We start from the raw sequence: 23,278 nt of genomic DNA on the forward strand, positions 1-23,278 counted from the left end.
TTCTTGGTTGCTAAATGGCCTTATAACACTTGTGGGGTAATGCTAGGCTTGGTTTTAAGGCATTGGAATGAAATTTGAACAACATAAGGACCATTTGAGGAGTTTACAGCTGTAAACTCTTATGTGCCAAGTATTAATGTGTTTTGGTGGTCCTAGATTAACCACATGTGATTCCAACTCATTTTACAAGTCATAGGATGAAGTTAAGGCACCATTTGACCCATTTATAGGAGTTTACGGCCCATGAACCTTTCCTTGGGGGGTTTACGGCCGTGAACTCCTAATGGGGTAATGTTTATCACGTTTAAGGTCCCTAACATATTTGTGGTTGCTTCTAGACATTATTCCAGGGCTTAGGAGGTGTTTAAGGGGCATCTTAACACCTCCTTGAAAGGTGTTTACGGTCTATGAAAAGGAGTTTACGGTCCAAGCATGTGCTTGGGCCGTAAACTCATGTTTACCCCTTAAATGATGAGTTTTTGGTGTTCCAAGTCCGGTAATGTAAGCCCCTAAGTCATATCTAAGCTCCAAAGGTGGTTTGGAAGGGTTTTGGGGCTCCAAAACCCCCTCAATGTGTGTTTACGGCCTAAGGCTGTTCCAAGGCCGTAAACACATGTTTATGGTCCTATTTCATAATTTAACACATGAATTTGAAGGATAAAGATGTTATACTATTAGCTAGGATAGTTATCTTACCGATTTGGAGCTTGGAATGGAGTGATTTTTGGATCAAAAGCTTAGATATGTAGAGAGAGAGTAGATAGAGGTTGAAAAGTTTTAAAATGAAGTTATTTGAACTTTGAATATGGGTTAAATTTGAGACACGGTGGAATTCTACCGGTTACTGACGTTGAACCGGGCTTTTCGTCGTACCCGATTTGGTTACCGTAACCCGACGTGGTCGAAACTTATAATTTTTCCAAATAAATATTTGGAATGTTTTCACGAAATTCTAATGTGTTCCGACACTTATAATGTCAAAATGAAAAGTCCCAATTTTATTAATTTAAGCAAAGTTAACGGAAAAATTGGAACATAACGGCTTAACTGACGGAAAACGGGTTATAGAGACGGAAAGTTTTCGGATTGTGACAAAACTCACCCTAGTAGCGTGATTTTATGTAATCTACAAAGAAACGGTCAACGATACGAGGTCGTCAGGGCTCGGAATGCAAGATGGCTTCAGCAATGGAGAGAGGAGAAAGGGAAATGGTGTAAGGAATCGCTGAGGTTAGACCTGCTATTTAAAGTAAGGATTTTGGACTCTCACGTTGTGAGTTTTATAAAACTCACGTCGTGAGTCTTGCATGCTCATCCCGTAGACTTGCCATTTGCGTCCCTTGCTTCGGAGGGTGGCCATGTGACTCCTCACGTCGTGAGTTATCCTTGCCAACGTCGTGAGTTTGGATCTTATCCCTTCGTAGCCTCATCAAACACCTTCTAGATTCCAAGATGTGGCAAAATGACACCTCACGTCGTGAATAAACACTTGTTCACGTCACGAGTTCAGTCATATTAGGGCTTCTGATAGCCAAATCTTCGGAAGGTCGTAACATTCGCATACAAACTCCGTTTTTGATGTTCTTAATATCCACGCGTAGGTAATTACGAGTACTAAAACTCTCTTTTAGACTCCGATGGCTAATTCTAAGTCTATTTTAAATTGCTACTATTATAGAGATATATAGTGTTCGGTTTATCATAACTTCCTTATGTGAAGTCAGATTCAGACGTTCTCTATATCTTTGGAATCATATGGACATATACTTTGAGTTGAATTATAATGAAAGTTCATATTTGTATTAGAATTTATCATGAATTACATAGTATGTTTATCCTATTACTAGTTTACAAAATTACATGATTGTTATAATTACATGTGATTGTCTATTGACCTATTTTAACTGGTGTTACAGCTTCGGTCTTCCTTTCTTCCAAATAAGAATCAGGCTGCATAGTAGCTATTTCATGGATCATAAAGGGCTCAAAATGAACTTCTTCTTCTGTGTAAATTTCCATTACATGAGGTTGTGATTTTTGATCTTGATTCGGAGGTGTTAATATCTCATTAACAAGTGTTGTTAGTTTCCTAAGTTAAGGCTCTTTGTTCTTGATGGGAGCTTGATGATTTCTCACATTAGCTTCAGTATCACCGTGCAATTTTCCTTGGGCTTCAATAAACCTATGAAGTACCAACTCAAATTCCATCTTTTTTTCTCATGGTGGTTTCCCTTTTTGGTAGAAACCTCATCCGGTTTGTCTAAACTTTTGATCATTTTGCTTCTTATACTCTTCATATGGAAACCACTCATTTTCGGGCATCGTCCAATCTTTATGAAATCGATCACTACTCGAGTAGCAAACTTGTGCTTTTCAGTTACCATTTTAATGTAGATCACAATCCTTAGTCAAATGTGGCCTACCAGAATTGTCCCAACCAACTATTATGGCATGGATTGATTGATACATCTTAGTCATCTACCGATCCATGTTCTCTAACTTTTCCAAAACCACAAACATGTTCTCATTCCCTCCATCTCCTTTACCTCTAGTACGATCCTCTCGTTGGTTATGATACTCATGTGAATGCTTCGTGAAGTCTTCAAACAACTCTTTGATGGTTTCTGGCTCCTTCTTCGTCATTAGTACTTGAGAGTCAGGAAGCTGTGTTGTTGTGACATTCACTCCATAATAGAAAACGGACACTTATTATTAGACATTAAGATCATGTTGAGGAAAACTTGGAAGCAAGCCCATGTATCTCTCCCATGCTTCATATAAGGACTCTCTAACCATGAAAATTATCAATCATTTTCTTGAGCTTTGAGATCTTTAAAGGTGGACTAAATTGCTCAATAAAAGCATCACGAAGATTTGCCCATTTAGTAATGGTTCCAGGTACGTGTGACTTCAACCACACATTTGTTTCACTGATAAATGTCACCAAAAGCATCCTAAGTAACACGGATTCTCTTTGCATGTTAGGAACACTGAAGTAGTTTTTAATGTCCTTTACTTCATCAATATGCGTAAATGCCTCTTCATACTCTTCCCAATGAAAGGTATGTCCTTGAGCATTGATAGAATATGCCTATTGAGCTCAAAAATTCTTTTAATTGGTATCTCTAGTGGAACAAGCTCTGGTCCATTATATTCAATTATCCTCTTCTTATAATCCCCTATAGTAATTCTCGTGATATATGTCATCTCTTCAACCTCACTTTTTATATTCGTTTGAACATTCTTTCGTCGATGTTTCTGGCTTGTAACAAATTCCCTTATTATTAGGTGTCCTCTCAAAACTCTCAAATCCTTTTTCTGATTGAAAAGTGCTTGTTGAGTCGTTAACTTTCTAATTCTTCTTTTTGTGAAAAGTTGATTTTGGATCTTGAAATGGTGGAACTATCGGCGGTTTAGAACACCGGGTCATAAATCATTGCAATACAAAAAGAAAAAAAATAACAAAATGCATAAAATGAATAAAAATCACTAAAGTAAAAATTAACTAAGACGAGCCCACAACGTGATTAATATTGTTGGGTTTTGAGCACTATAACACTCATATGGTGCACATGCAACCCTAAATGTTTTGGATCTATGTTTTTTCAATTTATACATGCATTTTTTTCCAAAGCATTCATCTTAGCTCGCATACAACTGAAGCTATATAACAAAACATAGTTTGGATACATACCTCTTGAGTAGGGTAGAGTTCTTGACGTTTGAAATCTTGAGCAACTCAAGTGTGATGCCTCTAATGGTTCCCAAACACCAATATGCAAGAGGAGGCTTTAAGAGAATAAGATATTTGAATCTAAGGAGTGTTTAGCCGATTTTGACTTATGGGTCACTATTTATAATGAGGCAAATGCTAGGGTTACACTTTGTAAACCCTAATAACCCATAAGTTTCCACATTCTCATGCTCCATGGGTTAAACTCCTTGGACTACCACATGGATTATCTTATCGGTTTAGCCCAACTATATAGTCATGGATCATTAGCCCACATTACAAGAATCATTGTTTTTCATAATCAATAACCATATATTTAATTAGTCTCATTTGATCATAAAATCAATTCCAAATTAATTCTTGATCAATACTAATTAAATAATATTAATATATTATCCTTGTAATATATTAATAAATCACAAAATAACCTTATTCTCAAAAATCCATCCTATCAAATTGCACTGGTGAAGGCAACCCAAGAGGACCATGCTACTATGTAGTCAAGTACATCCTAGTTATAGTTATGGGCTTAGACACCATATCTAACAGTCTCCCACTTGGATAAGTCTATTAACTTTAGCTGCCAATGTGACTTCAGGATCCGACATGGTAATCGTAAGCTTTCGAAAGTCATTGTCAATTTTGACCCAGTCAGTGACACATCCTTTAGATAAGGGACCATATAAACCTCTGTTCTCAAGATATCAGCAGGAAAAATGCATGAAACAGTGTCATACTTATTCTCCAACAGTTCGATTCCCGATTCGTCTGACATAGAACATAACTGAACACATCAATTTAGTTTTGATTGGGCCCGACACATAAGTCAAGTCAGAATCATCGAGGGGCCCAATACATTACTTTTAATCCTCTTAAGATAAAAGGGAACAGATAAAATTAGACATTATATGCTTGTACTAACTACTCATTAAATCATGCACAACGATACATTTTATAACATCAAGTTACTAATGTGTTTTTGTATCATCAATGCACAACCAACTTGTAGTTAACAACTCATATATCTAGGTTTGAAGACTTATATGATATTATCGTCTCTCCATCACTCGTGATAAATTCGATGAAGTGATTGAAGTGAGTGCGGGTTGATCCAATACTCAAATATTATTTCAGAAGTACTCATGGATGGTATAGCAAACCTTTTGCTATGTTTAACTCCTTAGACAAATCTACAAGCCAACTCATGATAGTCTTCTTTCAAACCGACTTCCAAAGTATGATCGACTGTGGATAGTTTGAATAAATCTTATTATTCTGGAAGTCAAAACATGCAAAGTAAAACAATAGTAAATGATTGACACAAGGAAACGACTTTACTTATAAATAAAACTCCTTTTATTCATCATTAAATGTCAATTACAATTTAGCTATTACAAGTTTTAGTTTATCTAATCACTAAAACTAATATCATCATTTAGCCCACTTCCCTTCGCATGCTACAAGTGCTTAACCCTGGTCAGTCCCTTTGTAAGTGTATCTTCTGGGTTGTCCTCTGATGATATACTTTTCCCCTCGCATGTTGAAACCGCCCCTTCATTATCGCATAAAATCTCCACAAACTCCTTTATAGATGAAATAACTCCAAGGTCTCCAAAGAAGTTTTTCAACCATATCGCCTCCTTCGCTGCTTCTCTTGCTGATATGTACTCTGATTCGCACGTTGAATCAGCTACAGTCTCCGGCTTGGAACTTTTCCATATCACTACTCCTCTATTCAGGCTGAATACCCAGCCCGACTGAGAGCAGAAATTATCTCTGTCGGTCTGAAAGCTCACATCGATGTATCCTGTTAATCTCAAGTCATCACTCCCGACCAAGGGTAAGCACCCAGTCCTTCATCCTTCATAGGTATTTAAGAATGTTCTTAACCACTTTCTAAGGAGCTTTACCAGGGTTCCCTTGATATCAGTTGACCAACGCTCAAAGCAAAGGTCACATCAAGGTGAGTACAAGTCATAGCATACATAATCGAACTAATTGCGGAAGCATATGGTATATAACTCATTTCTACTATCCCAACCTCTGTACACGGACTCTGAGTCTTACTCAGTTTGGTATTGCCTTGGATAGGTAAATTACCTTTCTTGGAGTTCTCCATGCAGAAACGTTTCAATACCTTTCCCAAGTAGGTGCTTTGACTAAATCCTATTAGTCTTTTACTTCTGTTTCTCAATATCCTTATCCCTAGGATATACGCAGCTTCTCTGAGGTCCTTCATAGAGAAACACTTCCCAAGCCAGGACATAACCTCCTGCAAGGTTGGGATGTTATTTACTATGAGCAGTATGTCATTTACATAAAATGCTAGAAAGCTCACTATACTCCCTTTAGCTTTGACATATACACATGACTCATCCTCGCTTGTCCAAAATCTAAACTCTTTGACTTTCTCATCAAAACAAAGATTCCATCTACGAGATGCTTGTTTTAATCCATAAATAGATTTTTCAAGGTTACACACTCTGTTAGGGTATTTGCATTGACAAAACCCTCTGGCTGACTCATGTAAACATCTTCAGCCAACTTTCCATTAATAAAAGCGGTTTTAACATCCATTTTATCATATTTCGTAATCATGAAATGCAGCTATGGACAACATAACTCCTATAGATTTAATCTTTGCTACTGTTGAGAAGGTCTCATCATAGTCAACTCCCGGAGTTTGAGTAAAGCCCCTCATAACCAGTCGCGCGTTATACGTGTGTACATTCCCATCCATTTCGGTCTTTTTCTTGAAGATCCATTTGCACCTGCCTGTCTTATGACCTGGTACATTGTCAACCAAGTTCAAAACTTGATTGCCATACATAGACTGAATCTCTTTGTCGATAGCCTCTTTCCATTTAGCAGACTCAGGGCCTGCCATGGCTTCCTTGTAGTTGTTAGGTTCATCCAAATTTATCAGTGTGCTATCACTAATAAATGTGTCACGCTTAGATGTTATATGAAATCCATATAACATAGGTGGAACACTAACTCTACTAGAACACCTCAGAGGTACAGACTTGTCGATTGGTTCAACTGAAGTTTCCTCCTCGGGTTGATTGCTACTGTTTGAGGTTCCTTTATTGCTTGACTCTTGAAGATCTTTAAATTAAATTTTCCTCCCACTCTCCCCTTGTCATATGAGTTATCTCTCACGAAAGAATCCTCTCTTCACAACAAAGACAACATTGTCACTCTATCTATAGAAGAGATATCCAAAAGACTTTTGCAGGTAGCCTATGAAAATACATCGCTCACTTTGAGGTTCAATCTTGTCATCAGTATCACGTCTCACGAAAGCCTTGAAACCCCAAACTTCGATGTGGTCTAACGAGGGAACCTTCCATGTCCACATCTCGTGAGGTGTTTTGGAAACCCTTTTGGTAGGGACTAGATTAAGGACATGGGCGACAGTCTCTAAGGCATACCCATAGAATGAGATAGGTAATGAAGCTTGAATCATCATGGAACGTAGCATGTCTAGCAAGGTTCTATTGCGCCTATCAGCCACACCATTAAGCTGTAGTGTTCTAGGTTGCGTCAATTGTGAAAAAAATTCCACATTCCTTAAGATAGTCAAGGAACTCGATGCTAAGACACTCTCCTCCTCGATCGGGTCGTAGCATCTTTATCTTTCTGCCTAATTGATTCTGCACTTCTTGCTAAACATTTTGAAATTTTCAAAGCTTTCCGACTTATGCTTGCTTAAGTAGATATAACCATATCTGTTGTAATCATCAGTAAAAGTCACATAGATGCGATTATCATCCTTTGTGGCGGTTCTGAATGGTCCACACACATGAATGTGTATGAGATCCAACAAACCTTCACCGCTTTCACAAGTACCAGTGAAGGGCAACTTGGTAATCTTTCCAAGTAAGCAAGACTCACAAGTGTCATCCGAATTTAAGTCAAATGACTCCGAAAATCCATCCTTTTAGAGTTGGGCTATGCGCTTCTTGTTGACATGTCCAAGATTACAGTTCCACAAGCATGCCTTGTCCAAAACATTGAACAAATCAATATTCAACACATTATTTCCTAGGTTATCTACAACCATCACAGTTTCATATATACCATTGCAAAGTAATGCTTCAAAATAAAATACACAATTGTAATAAGCATTAATAGCACCAATTTCATTATTAAAAGAAAAGTTAAAATCTTGTTTATACAAACTATAAGGAAATAATATTCCTCACTATATTAGCCGAGTAACAACAATTATTCAAATCTAAATTTAAACCATTACTAAGCAATGATGAATAAACTCCAATCTTGGTCACAGGTGACATTTTCCTATGTCCCATGATTAAGTTTATCTTCCCGTGCTCCACATCCATACTTCCTTTTTATCCCTAAAAATCTGAACAAATGTGAAATCCATAATCTATATCAAGGACCCAAGAATTAGTATGTCATGAGCTTTTAGATTGAACTGTGTAAATACCTGCAAAGGATGGTTTGATCTTCCCATCCTTTATATCATGCATGTACTTAGGGCAGCTTCGTTTCCAGTGCCCTTTTTCATGGAAGTGGAAGCACAATGCATCCTTCAGATTAGAGGAATTAGCAGAACCAATTTTTGTCCTACTGGAAGAGGATCCATCAAGAGACTTTCCTTTGTGACTCTTAGAGGGAGCCTTCCTCTTTTTTCCTTTCCCATATCTGATTGCCAGAACGGGGGCAGAAGTAGTAGTAGTAGGAGTAGACATAACCGATTTGCCTTTCAGGTTTCTTTCTTCTGTCCTTAAAAGGCCTTGAAGCTTGCTGAGAGTGACCTCCTCCTTGTTCATATGATAAGTGCCACGCCCCCAAACCGAAGCCGCAGAAATGTCCGGGGGTGGACAACTTCATGTTAAGTATCACAACACATGAATCATAGTAATCAAAGTACAACAACCATTGCATTAATAAAGTATAAGTTGAACATATGTATTCAAGTCATTGTATATATAACACCAAAAATTATATGCAAAAGATAGAAGATATGACTCTATACTGCTTTATCTTCTCAAAATCCTGGGGATCTACCTATCTACTGGTTCCCTGAGAATACAAGTGTTTTTAAAAAGAGAGTATCAAAATTAAAGTTGGTGAGTGCATAAGTATTTAAGTTTAAAAACTTTTTTTTTTTCTATTCCTTGAAATAGTGAGTATGTTTATTGTTCCAGAAAATCCAATATTCTCTCTTTTAACTGAAAAGTAGTTTTAATTCCATAAAACTATTCCGTGTAAGTGTTGTTGTACTATAAAATAGGGTACGATAATTTTAATTCAAAATAAAACTATAAAAAGATTTTTTTTTCTTTATTGTTAATGTTTTCCAAGTTCTGAAATTGTACTCTATGAAAACCTTGTATAAGTGATATGCCTCGTTCCACTAGCTCTAAATGTAAGTCATAGTATTATACTGTAAATTGTATTATTGTAAACCCAGTACGTTGTATTTGTACTCTTTGGTTTAATTAATTATACACTAATCGTATTTGTTCATATCTTTTTGTGAGTTATTATAACCATTCTATGACTAGATGGCATGATATGACGCTTTGTTGGGGCCAGAGCTGTTAATGACATTTGTCACTCATAGGCATACCAGTCTAGCTATACCGAACAATATGACTGCGGGATTGTCAACCCCGTATAGATCTATACACATTTGTCTCGCTCTCTGTCTAGGATTTTGGTTATAACATAAGGAATTTAATAGTATTGCCTAAATGAATAAGCAACTGAACGTTGTCTCACAAAAACCATATTGACAATTACGTATATAATTATGATGAAAAGTCATTTTTTGAAATAAATGAGATGATAGTATGATCTTTATCTAGTATACTTGAATGTAAAGTATTTGTATGAGAGTATACCATTAAACTTTGTATAACTGATTAATGAAGATAGTTTGAGAGTTCCACAAATTATACCTATTATAATTTATATGTGCGTTCTGCTTGATATGTAATATTCATGAAAGTACCCCCAAACAAGGAAAAGGAAATAACTCCACTTGATATGTAATGAATTTGATTGAAATAACTTCTATATTCATATATATAATTAAAACTGACACGACATTCAGACAAATAACTCTACCCTAAGCCCACATCCAAACAAGGAAAAGGAAATAAAGCGAATTATTAGACATAAGCCCTTAAAATCTTATATATATATATATATATATATATATATATATATATATATATATATATGATTTTGTCAAAATATATTTTTAAAAGGTTTTTAAAACATTTAAAAGAGTTTGACAATATTTACAAGAGTTTTAGTAAATTAAAGTTGTTTTTGAAATATTTAGAAATCCTTAAATTATAAACATAATATTCTTGTGTTAGACTTGTATTCCCCCCCCCCCCCCCCCCCCTCTCCTAAAACAATGAAAAATAGTAAAAATGCAAGGGGTATGAACTCACTTAATGAGTTGTGATTCGGGCAATGTTTCGTTTCTAGGAATGATTTTTTCTTGAAGAAACTGCGAGTTTTTGATGAAAAACGTAGCTTTACACGAGCAGAGTTTCTATTGGAAAAGATTATTTCTCAAGGACTTTGGGGCTATCGGCTTTCTTCGGCTGTTAGGGGGTTTCTCTGGGCTTTGTGGGTTTTAGAAAGGCTTAAAGTAATGTTTGTGGAAGTGGAGGTGATACAAAATTCATAACCAAAGTGAAGAGGGAGAACCCTCTATTTATAGTCAGAAATATCGACTCTCAGGTTGTGAGCCATGCAAACTCATGTCGTGAGCTTGGTCCTGATCAGCTCGTAGTCCCGCCATCTCTGCCCCTAGCTTCAGCAGGTGTCACAATGGCTCTCATGTCGTGAGGAATTTCTTGCTCACATTGTGAGATTTGATGAATCATTTCGTAGACTTGTCGTATGGATACTAGTCTTGAAAGGTGTCGATTGTCTACCTAACGTCGTGAGCCATATGTGCTCATGTCGTGAGCTCGGTCAGGCTAGGGTTTCATATACGTATTAAGCATTCAGACAGCAGACACTTCGGTAGGTCATAACTTTTGCATACAAGTTCCGTTTTTTACGTTCTTTATATCCACGCGTACCTATTTCCGAGTACTACAATTTTCGTTTATACTCGAATACTTAATTCTAAGTCTATTTTAAATTCCACTTGATATAAAGGTTGTGGTGATAGAAGTTATCATAACTTCATCACGTGAAGTTAGATTTAGATATTCTATATATTTTTGGATTCGTATAGACATATAGTATTGAATGAAGACTTCATTAAAGATTAAAGTAGATTTATTATAATTAGGGAATTATCTTTATTGCTTTAAAATGAATTACATGTTGATCAATACTATTAAATTGATTTGAAATAATGGGTCATTACAATAAGTCATACGAAACTGATCAAAACAAGAGGGTAAAGAGTGTAGAATTATATCTATGGACAACTATTCATCAAAATTGACATTCAATTTTAGCAAGCAGTCCACAAATCTCTGCATCTTTTGCAAGCGGGTAGTGATGGTTTCACCATCCTTCATTTTGGTTGTGATCATGGAGGCAATGATCTCATACCTTTCCTGTCGAGCACTTTGATGGCATGTTTCCATCAAATCATGATACATTTCATAAGGATAGTAGTCCTCATAGGACTTCTGCAGATCAGCAGTCATGGTAGCTATCATAAGACACAACACCTTTGTCGCATCCCTCTCATTAGTAGTATGTTAATGATTCATTTAGGAGTAGCAGTGGTTACATCAATCTCCTTAAGCTCTTTATGAAGGAAATATTCTTTGTCCTCATAGAGAATAGCCATCTGATGTTACGAATCCATTCATTGAATTTCAAGCCATCGAAAATGACCCTACCATATAGGTTCATAAGGGAGAAGGAGCCAAAAGGAATTGGTGTGGAAGCATTGTTTGGGATAGACATCTTAAAAGAAGAAGAACAAAGTTTAGATTCGATGATAATCCTTAATATTACACCCAATATGAAATATTAAGCCTAGGACCCAACACAATATTCTACAATTGCGAAGAGGGATGTTGTAATCCAGTTTTAAAATATTTGAAGGTAGGTAAACGACGATATAGCAATTTCCACCATGAAAAATGAATTAGATTATTAAGTTTTAATTGGTTTAAAATTCTTAGATCTTTGAGTTTCATTGAAATTTTCAATGGCATGTTTAAATCTTGATTGTGCCCTTCAAGTTTGTGACAGGGATGCGGAGGATCACAAACAAGGTGTGAATAACCATGCAAATTAGCTTGGTACACCCAATCTTACATATCACCTAATCAGTGTGCCGCTTAACCACACATGCTCCATTGATCTATGATTAACACCAAGTTACCCTTTGCCACACATTGTCAGTTCCGGATTAGAGTGTCGGTTAACCACACATGCTTCCTTAACGACTTAAAAAGGTGAAAAGTGTAATTTCATGGATTAGCACATTTTCACATTTTTCCTAAAGTAACTAAGATTGGGAATTTAATAAAAGTCTAGTTACTTTATATTTATCATTAAACCACAACTTTTTATAGGCAGTAACCTTATACCTCCTTATATATATATATATATATATATATATATATATATATATATATATATATATATATTATTAAAATTATAATATTATAAAGTATAAGGGTTGAATTTTAACTTGTAAAACTCTAGCGTTTGGAATTAAAGTTTCATTTAATGAGACTTTGTAAATTCCAAAACTTCAGGCTAGTTTTGAAACTTGTCAAAACTTTTCGCATTCATAACTAATGGGTTTAATAGAATAATAATGTATGTGACATTTCATTTTCCATAACCTGAGGACAATTTTTAGAGTTCATTAAAACTTTCTTTAGATCATTTTACTAACAAATAAAATTATCATATAATCTATGATCTAACTAAACTGATAATCAAGATAATTTCAAGTCAAGAATTTGAAAGCAATTTTGTTTATCATATAAAACAACAATTATTTTTAAAACTTTGACAATTATCTTATGGTTAGATGAGTACAAGAACCACCATATCATAAAAAACATTTACAATTATCCAAAACAGTTTGTGGTAGTGTTCGAAATAGAGACCAGACCAAGAAACTCAAAATTCTGCACAGAGAGCGTTCAAATCGCCGAGTACATGAACTGGACTCGGTTAGTTGCTCTATTACTGAGTGGACTCGTCGAGTCTGTTCATGGAATCGACGAGTTCATCAGTCAGAGGCCAAAATTTCGACTTTTTCAGCTTCGAAAAACTAGTAAGCATCAAATATAACAAAAAACAATCCTAGACTCTGAAACCACTATTAGGTTTTGAGCAATGTAACACTCTTATGGTGCACATGCAACCCTAAACGCTTTGGATCTATGTTTTCTCTAATTACACATCCATTTTGTTTTTGCAAAGCATTCACCCTAGCTAGCATACAATTGAAGCTATATAACAAAACTTAGTTTGGATTCATACCTCTTGAGTAGGGTAGACTTCTTATCCTTTTCAAGCTTGAGCACCTCAATTGTGATGCCTCTAATGGTTCACAAACACCAATATGCAAGAGGAGGCTTTAAGAGAATAATATATTTGACTCTAACGAGTGTGTAGCCGATTTTCACTTATGGGGTCACTATTTATAATGCGGAAAATTCTAGGGTTACACTTTGTAAACCCTAATAACCCATGAGTTTCCACATTCTCATGCTGCATAGGTTAACCTCCATGGACTATCCATGGATTATCTTATTGGTTTAGCCCAACTATACAATCATGGATCACTAGCCCACATTACAAGAATCATTGATTTTCATAATCAATCCCCATATATTTAATTTTTATCTTTTGATCAAAAAATCAATTCCAAATTCATTCTTGATCAATACTAATTAAATAATATTAATATATTATACTTGTAATATATTAACAAATCCCAAATAACCTTATTCTCAAAAATCCATCCTATCAAATTGCACTGGTGAAGGCAACCCAGAAGGACCATGCTACTATCGATTCAAGTACATCCCATTTATAGTTATGGACTTAGATACCATTGTTGGATAAGGTGTCTAAGTCCATAACTATTTCTGGTATGTACTTGACCCGACCCGGCATGGTCCATTTGGGTTGCATGGCACCATGCAATTGGATAAACTAAATGAGAGAAATAACGCTTGGAGATTATTAATATATTATAAGTTCTAATATATTAATAATATTATTTGATTAGTTTGATCAAGAATTAATTTAGAATTAATTAAGTGATCAAAAGATAACTAATTAAATATATGGGTTGATTAAGTAAATCATCCATATCTTGTATAGTGGGCTAAAAGGCTCCATGGATCATCAAGTTGGGTTCCACCCATAGGATGCTCCATGGATGCTCCATGGGAGTTACAAACCCATGGGTCATGGAAATGAAGAGTCATGACACATTAGGGTTTAACCCTAGATGTGTCAACACTATATAAGGAATATGATCTCCTCCCAAATCGGTTACACTAAGTAATAAGGGGGCTTGGCCGATTTTGAAGAGTGTGTATTCTCTCATAAGTTCTTCCAAGAGCATTTGGTGTTGTGTGAAGCATTTGAGGCATCACCACTTGAGGTGCTAGGCTCACAAGGTTTCAAGGAACACAAGCAACAACAAGGTAAGTTATTCTATCTATACTTTATGTTAAAATTGTTCCCCATGTATGCTAGATAGGATATAACCTTGGAATTCAACTTTGCATGACAAATTAGACAAACATAGATCCAAGGTTATTAGGGTTGCATGTACACTTAGGAAGTGTTAGAATGCTCAAAACCCATCAGTGGTATCAGAGCCTAGGCTTGTTTGTTCTTATTTGTGCTTAAAAGTTGAAAAACAGAATCGAAAATTTGCTGTCTGCGATCGGACTCGTCGAGTCTATAGCGGGGACTCGTCGAGTCCATGTGTATCTTCAACCAACTCGGCGAGTCATGTTCATGCACTCGGCGAGTAGGGTCGAATGAGTGCAGAATTTCGATTCAGTTGCTGGAAAATGAATTAGAAACATTACCCTAAACTGATTTAGTAAATGTAAACTTGTTTTTTGGTGGTGTATGTCTTGCTAATTCATTTACAACAACTAGTTATCAAAATTACAAAGTTTTATGTAATTTTTGATTATGTTCATATTCATGTTCTTGTTCTTATGATGTTTTAGATGATCATAGGAATTATTTGTAACCTATTTGGTAGTTTAATTCTTGATCATAATGTGTTTTAATGGAGTCCATAACTTATCCTTAAGTTATGGAAAACCAAGAGTCACTTGAGTTAAAAACCATTAAGAAAACACAAGAGTTATAAAAATGAAGAGTCTTCATTTTATGACTCTATTAAACTCATAAGTTACAAGAAATGAAAAGTTTTGAAAGTTACAAAACTTGCCCTCAAGTTTTGGAACAAGTAAAGTTAAGTTAAAACTTTAGTTCCAACCCCTAGAATTTTAAAAGTTAAAATTCAACCCTTATACTTATATTATGATAATTTAATAATTATATATATATATATATATATATATATATATATATATATATATATATATATGTATAAGAACAAGTCGTCTTACCGCTAGTACGCCTCATTCACGAAGCCGGTCTATAAGGTGGGTATAAGGTTGTTGCCTATAAAATGGTGACTTAATGGGTGTATGTTCTCACCCACCGCTTGCTTGACTGGTGGAGGGTCGTTAGCCGAACGGGTAAGACAAGGACTTATAAATTCTCATTCAAAGTATGATGAATATAATAAAGTAACTAAATGTTTATTAAATTCCCAATCTTAGTTACTTTAGGAAAAATGTGAATAAGGTGCTAATCCATGAAATTACACTTTACACTTTGTCAAAGTCGTTGGTGGAGCGTGTGTGGTTAACCGGCACACTAACTTGGACTTAACAAGGTAGGTAAAGGGTGACTTAAGGTTTATTATAGTATCGGTGGAGCGTGTGTGGTTTACCGGCACATCGATTGAGTGATAAACTTTAAAGGTACCAAGTGATTTGCATGGTTACTTCACACCTCGTTTTGTGATCCTCGGCATCCCAGTCACAAAACTTGGAGGGCACTCTCGAGATTGAAACATGCCTTTGAAAAGTTCATTGGATCTTAAAGAATCTAGGAATTTCTAAAACCAATAAAAACTAAATATTTAATATTTCGGTTTTCGTGGTGGAAATTGGTGAATCGTCATTCACCTACCTTTCAAATATGGTATAGCTTAGATTACGGCATACCTCTTCTAAGTTATATTATATTGTGATTGGATCCTAGCCTTAATATTACATTTGGGTGTTTTATTAAGGACTCTCTTAAATCTAAACTAAACTTGTTCTTCTTTTCAGATGTCTTCAAACAATGCTTCTGGCTCGAATCCTAATGGCTCCTTTACTCTTATGAGTCTGTGTGGGAAAGTCACCTTTGATGGATCCAACTTCAATAAGTGGATCAGAAACATCAGGATGATTACTCGCTACGAGGACAAAGAATATGTCCTTGACAAGGAGCTTAAGGAAATTGACGAGTCCACTGCAACTCCCCAGGAGATCGCTGACTTTCATACTCATGAAAGAGATGCAACCAAGGTGGCTTGCATCATGTTAGCCACCATGACAGCTGAACTCCAAAAGTCTTACGAAGACTTCTACCCTTATGAAATGCACCAAGATTTGATGGAAAGATACCATCAAAGTGCACGACAAGAGAGGTACGAAGTCATCTGCTCCATGATAACAACCATGATGAAGGACGGAGAGTCCGTCACGAGCCACATGCAGAAAATGCAAAGGTATGTGGATCGGTTGCTGAAGCTCAATGTGAACTTCCCTGTGGAGCTTGCAATAGATATCATTTTTCACTCCTTACCATCGTGCTATGATCAATTCCGCATGACATATCACATGAACAAGGAAGAGGTCACCCTCAGCAAACTTCAGGGACTTCTCAAGACCGCAGAAACAGGTCTTAAGGGGAAGTCGGTTGCTATCACTCCTACTCCAGAAACAACTCCGGTCTTGGCAATCGGGCAGAGTCGAGGGAGGAAGAGAAAGAGATCTTCGAAGGGTACCAAGGCTCGGACCCTTGATGGCTCTTCTTCAAGTGGAACCAAGAAAGGTTTCATTACTCCTTCTTTTGACCCAAAAGAGGCTGAATGCTTCTATTGCCATGAAAAAGCTCATTGGAAGCGGAACTGCCCAAAGTACCAGCAGGATGTGAAGGATGGGAAAGTCAAACCCAACCATGCAGGTATTTACACTATCATTTCTAATAACTCACCCCATTCGAAATCTTGGGTCCTTGATACCGGTTGTGGTATTCATATTTGTTGTGACTTGCAGGGACTAGGAAGAAGTGAGAATGTGGAGCAAGGAAGAATAAACTTAATCATGGGGAATAGGAAAGTTACACCTGTCACCAAGATTGGAGTTTATACTTTATCGCTAAGTAGTGGGTTAAATTTAGATTTGAATAAATGTTGTTATTCGCCAGAAATGGCAAGAAATATTATTTCCTTTCATGCATTGTACAAACAAGGTTTCACCTTTTCGTTTGATAATGAAGTTGGTTCGATTAATGCTTTCTTTAATAATGTACTTTATTTTAAAGCATTACCTTGTGATGGTGTGTATGAAGTTGTATCTGTTGTAGATAACTTAGGAAATAATGTTTTGTGTATTGATTCTACTAATAATAATAACTTGGATAAAGCATCATTATGGCATTGTCGTCTTGGACATATAAGCAAGAAACGCATAGGCCAACTCCAAAAGGATGGAGTCTTGGAGTAGTTTGACCTAAAGTCAAATGATAGTTGCGAATCATGCTTACTTGGAAAAATAACAAAGTCACCCTTCACAGGCTCGTGTGAAAGGGGTGAAGGTTTGTTGGACCTTATACACACGGATGTGTGTGGACCATTCAAACATGCCACAAGGGATGCTAATCGTTATTATTTGACTTTTACTGATGATTACAGTAGATATGGATATGTCTACTTAATCAAGCATAAGTCAGAGACTTTCGAGAAGTTTAAGGAATTTAAACAGGAAGTCGAGAATCAATTGGGCAGGAACATTAAGATGCTTCGATCCGATCGGGGTGGTGAGTATCTTAGTTCAGAGTTCCTCGACTATCTAAGGGAATGTGGGATTATCTCACAATTGACACCTCCCAGGACACTGCAGTTGAATGGTGTGGCTGAGAGGCGTAATCGAACCTTGTTGGACATGGTTCGTTCCATGATGAGTCAAGCTTCGCTACCAATCTCATTATGGGGGTATACCTTAGAGACTGTCGCCCATATCCTTAATCTAGTCCCAACAAAGAAAGTTGCCAAAACTCCTCACGAGATGTGGACTGGTAAAGTACCTAAACTAGACCACATCAAGATTTGGGGTTGCGAGGATTTCGTGAGATGCGAGACTCATGATAAGCTCGAACCCCGAAGCGAGAGGTGTATTTTCATCGGCTACCCACAGCAATCCTTTGGTTACCTCTTCTACAGACCTAGTGACAATGTGGTCTTTGTAGCAAGAAGAGGAGTCTTTCGAGAAAGAGAGTTTATAAGCCAAGGAGACAGTGGGAGGCAAGTTGATCTTGAAGAAATTCAAGAGTCAAGTGGTGAAGAAACTTCAAACTCTAGCCCTCAACTTGAGGAGGAAACTCCTGTTGAGCCAATTGACGAATCTGTACCTCTGAGGCGTTCCACGAGAGTTAGGAGTGCACCTGAGCATTACTATGGATTCCATATTACTGCAGAAGGTGAGACACTTATTAGTGATGGGACACTAGTAAGTCAAGATGACCCTAACAGCTACGAGGAAGCCATGGCAGGCCCCGAGTCTGCTAAATGGAAAGAGGCTATGGATAGCGAGATACAATCCATGTATGACAATCAAGTTTGGAACTTGGTTGAGAATGTACCAGGTCGAAAGACTGTAGGGTGCAAATGGGTCTTCAAGAAGAAGACCGACATGGATGGTAAAGTACACACTTATAAGGCTAGACTGGTTGCAAAGGGTTTCTCTCAAATTCCTGGAGTGGATTATGATGAGACCTTTTCTCCGGTAGCCAAGATTAAGTCTATTCGGGTTCTGTTAGCCATAGCCGCATTTCATGACTATGAAATTTGGCAAATGGATGTCAAAACCGCTTTCCTTAATGGGAAGTTGGCTGAAGATGTTTACATGAGTCAGCCAGAGGGTTTTGTCAGTAACGAGTACCTTAATAGAGTGTGTAAGCTTGAGAAATCCATTTATGGATTAAAGCAAGCACCTCGCAGATGGAATCTTTGCTTTGATGAAAAAGTCAAGGAATTTGGCTTTTCTAGGAGTGAAGATGAATCTTGTGTATATGTCAAGGCTAGTGGGAGTATAGTTAGCTTTTTGGTATTGTATGTGGATGACATACTACTCATAGGAAACAACATTCCAACCTTGCAGGAAGTAAAGTCCTGGCTTGGAAAGTGTTTCGCTATGAAGGACCTTGGTGAAGCTGCCTATATTTTGGGGATAAGAATCTTGAGAGATCGGAGTAAAAGACTAATTGGACTTAGTCAAAGTACCTACTTGGAGAAGATTCTGAAGAGATTCAGAATGCAAGACTCCAAGAAAGGAGAGTTGCCCATCCAGAGTAGCGCCAAGCTGAGTAAGACACAAAGCCCTAGCACTGAGGCTGAGATAGCAGAAATGAGTCGATTACCTTATGCTTCGGCTGTAGGTTTGATCATGTATGCTATGACGTGTACTCGACCTGATGTAGCCTTTTCCTTGAGCATGGTTAGCAGGTTTCAGGGGAACCCTGGCAAGGCACACTGGATTGCGGTAAAGAATATTCTCAAGTACCTACGAAGGACTAAGGACTGGGTCCTTACCCTCGGTGGAAGTGATGACTTGAGAGTTGTAGGGTATAGTGATGCTTGCTTCCAGACTGATAGGGATAACTTCCGCTCTCAGTCGGGTTGGGTCTTTACCCTAAATGGAGGAGCAATTTCTTGGAAGAGTTCCAAGCAAGAGACAGTGGCTGATTCTACTTGTGAATCAGAGTATATTGCAGCTAGCGAAGCGGCAAAGGAGGCGTTATGGCTGAGGAACTTCATTGGAGGCCTTGGAGTTGTACCAGCTATTAAAGAGCCGATGGAAATTTTCTGTGATAGTGAAAGTGCTGTTGCCTTAGCCAAGGAACCAAGGGATCACGGGAGATCCAGACACATCGACAGAAAATACCATTTCAGCAGACATCGGATCGAAGAAGGACTCCTCGTGGCAAAGAGGGTATCATCAGATGAGAATCCGGCAGATCCCCTCACGAAGGGACTGACTCGGGTTAAGCATCTCCAGCATGCTCGGAGCATAGGGCTGAAGGATGATATTAGATTTAGTAGTTAGATAATCTCGAAATTTGTAAAGTGTAATTGACATTTGATGATGAATAAAAGTGTTTTATTTATGAGTAAAGTGTTGTTATCTCTTGTCGATCGTTTACTATATTTCTTTTGCATGTTTTGACTTCCAGAATAATTTTGTTTGGTATAACATATTATTCAAACCTCCACAGTCGGTCATATGTCGGAAGTAGGTATGAATCAAGACTGTCATGTTTGATTGTAGAGGTCTGGGACAAGGCTACAACAATCATGAGTGCTCATAAGTTCTGAGCATTGGACTCAACCCACGCTCACTGGAATCACTTCATGGAATTCTATCTCGAGTGATCGTGAGACGGTAATATCATATAAGTCTTTAAACCTAGAGATATGATTTGTTACTTACGAGTTGGTTATGCATTGATTGTACGAAAAACGCATTGGCAACTCGATGTTATAAAATCGTGCTCTTATGTGTAATTCAATGAGTAGTAGAACAAACATATGAGTCGAAGTTTATCTGTTCCTTCTTGGATTAGAAGCTGATATCTGGGCCCCTCGATGATTTTGTTTTGACCCATGTACCGGGCCCGGTCAGAACTAGATTGATGTGTTCAATAAAGTTCTTTGTCAAACAAATTGGAAATCGGGAAACAAATGTTGGACAATAAGTAAGACATTGTTCCATGTATTTGTCCGACTGATATCTAGAACAGAGGATTATATGATCACTTATCTTAAATGGCGTACCATCATCTTCTCAAGTTTCAAGAAACCTTGTAAAGAGCTACGATTGCCGATCGGTTCCTGAAATCATACTTGCAGTAATAGTTACTAGACTTATCCAAGTGGGAGACTGTTGGATAAGGTGTCTAAGTCCATAACTATTTCTGGTATGTACTTGACCCGACCCGGCATGGTCCATTTGGGTTGCATGGCACCATGCAATTGGATAAACTAAATGAGAGAAATAACGCTTGGAGATTATTAATATATTATAAGTTCTAATATATTAATAATATTATTTGATTAGTTTGATCAAGAATTAATTTAGAATTAATTAAGTGATCAAAAGATAACTAATTAAATATATGGGTTGATTAAGTAAATCATCCATATCTTGTATAGTGGGCTAAAAGGCTCCATGGATCATCAAGTTGGGTTCCACCCATAGGATGCTCCATGGATGCTCCATGGGAGTTACAAACCCATGGGTCATGGAAATGAAGAGTCATGACACATTAGGGTTTAACCCTAGATGTGTCAACACTATATAAGGAATATGATCTCCTCCCAAATCGGTTACACTAAGTAATAAGGGGGCTTGGCCGATTTTGAAGAGTGTGTATTCTCTCATAAGTTCTTCCAAGAGCATTTGGTGTTGTGTGAAGCATTTGAGGCATCACCACTTGAGGTGCTAGGCTCACAAGGTTTCAAGGAACACAAGCAACAACAAGGTAAGTTATTCTATCTATACTTTATGTTAAAATTGTTCCCCATGTATGCTAGATAGGATATAACCTTGGAATTCAACTTTGCATGACAAATTAGACAAACATAGATCCAAGGTTATTAGGGTTGCATGTACACTTAGGAAGTGTTAGAATGCTCAAAACCCATCAACCATATCCAACAGTCTCCCACTTGGATAAGTTTAATAACTATAGCTTCCAATATGACTTCAGGATCCGACTTAGCAATTGTAAGCTTTAAAAAGCCATTGTTAACTCTGACCCAGTCAGTGACGCATCCTTTAGATAAGGGATCCTATAATTATCTGTTCTCAAGATATCATCTGGACAAATGCATTGAACAATGTCATGCTTATTATCCAGTAGTTTGTTTCCCGATTTCCGATTCGTTTGACATAGAACATAACTGAACACATCAATTTAGTTCTTATTGGGCCCGACACATAAGTCATGAAATAATAATTGAGGGCCCAAGACATCAACTTTAATCCTCTTAGGATAAAAGGGAACAAATAAACTTCAACATTATATGCTTTTACTAACTACTCATTAAATCATGCACAACGATACGTTTTATAACATCATGTTACTAATGCGTTTTCATATCATCAATGCATAACCAAATTGTAGTTGACAAATCATATATATAGGTTTGAAGACTTATATGAAATTATCGTCTCACCATCACTCATGATAAATTCCATGAAGTGATTCAAGTGAGTGTGGGTTGATCCAATAATCAAATCTTATTTCAGAAGTACTAATGAATGGTGTAGCAAACATGTTGCTATGTCTAACTCCTTAGACAAATCTAAAAGCCAACTCATGAAAGTCTTCTTTCATACCTACTTCCAAATTATGATTGACTGTGGATAATTTGAATAAATCTTATTATTCTGGAAGTCATAACATGCAAAGTGAAAAAATAGTAAATGATTGACACAAGGCAATAACTTTACTTATAAATAGAACTCCTTTTATTCATCATCAAATGTCAATTACAATGTAGCTATTACAAGTTTCGATTTATCTAATCACTAAAACTAATATTGTCCTTTAGCCAAATTCCCCTCGCATGCTGCAAGTGCTTAACCCTGGTAAGTCCCTTTGTAAGGGATCTGTTCAATTGTCCTCTGATGATATCCTTTTCACCACGAGGTGACCTTATTCTACTTGATATCTTAGAAACTGGTAATTTTTGTCGGTATGCCTAGAACTTCCATGATCTCTCAGTTCCTTAGGTATCGAAACTGCCAGTTCAGTATCGTAGAAAATCTCCACGAGCTCTTTTATGGATGAAATAACTCTAAGGTCTTCGATGAACTTTTTTAACCATATTGCCTACTTCTCTGCTTTGCTTGATGATATGTACTCTGATTCGCACGTTGAATCAATTACAGTCTCCTGCTTGGAACTTTTCCATGTCACTAATCCTCCATTCAGTGTAAATATCTAGCCCGAGGGTCTGAAGATTTCATCACTATATCCTATTCATCTCAAGTCATTACTACCACCGAGGGTAAGGACCCAGTCCTTAGTCCTCCGCAGGTACTTAAGAATGTTCTTAACCACAATCCAGTTAGCTTTACCAGGGTTCCCTTAATATCTGTTGACCATGCTAAAAGCAAAGGCCACATCAGGGCGATTACAAGTCATAACATACATGATCGAACCAATTGTGGA

The 23,278-nt window shown here is 37.0% G+C and overlaps 1 non-coding gene across 1 annotated transcript; it reads left to right on the forward strand.

Annotated features, from left to right (window-relative positions):
- The first annotated feature begins 2,722 nt into the window (after positions 1 to 2,722).
- Positions 2,723 to 2,824, forward strand: LOC145044656 (small nucleolar RNA R71). The gene has a single exon (XR_013681602.1). It is a non-coding gene; the product is annotated as a small nucleolar RNA R71 (small nucleolar RNA).
- Positions 2,825 to 23,278: the final 20,454 nt, after the last annotated feature.

The sequence above is a fragment of the Lactuca saligna genome, chromosome 4, assembly GCF_052625555.1.
Source record: "Lactuca saligna cultivar CGN05327 chromosome 4, ASM5262555v1, whole genome shotgun sequence".
Taxonomy (NCBI): Eukaryota; Viridiplantae; Streptophyta; class Magnoliopsida; order Asterales; family Asteraceae; genus Lactuca; species Lactuca saligna.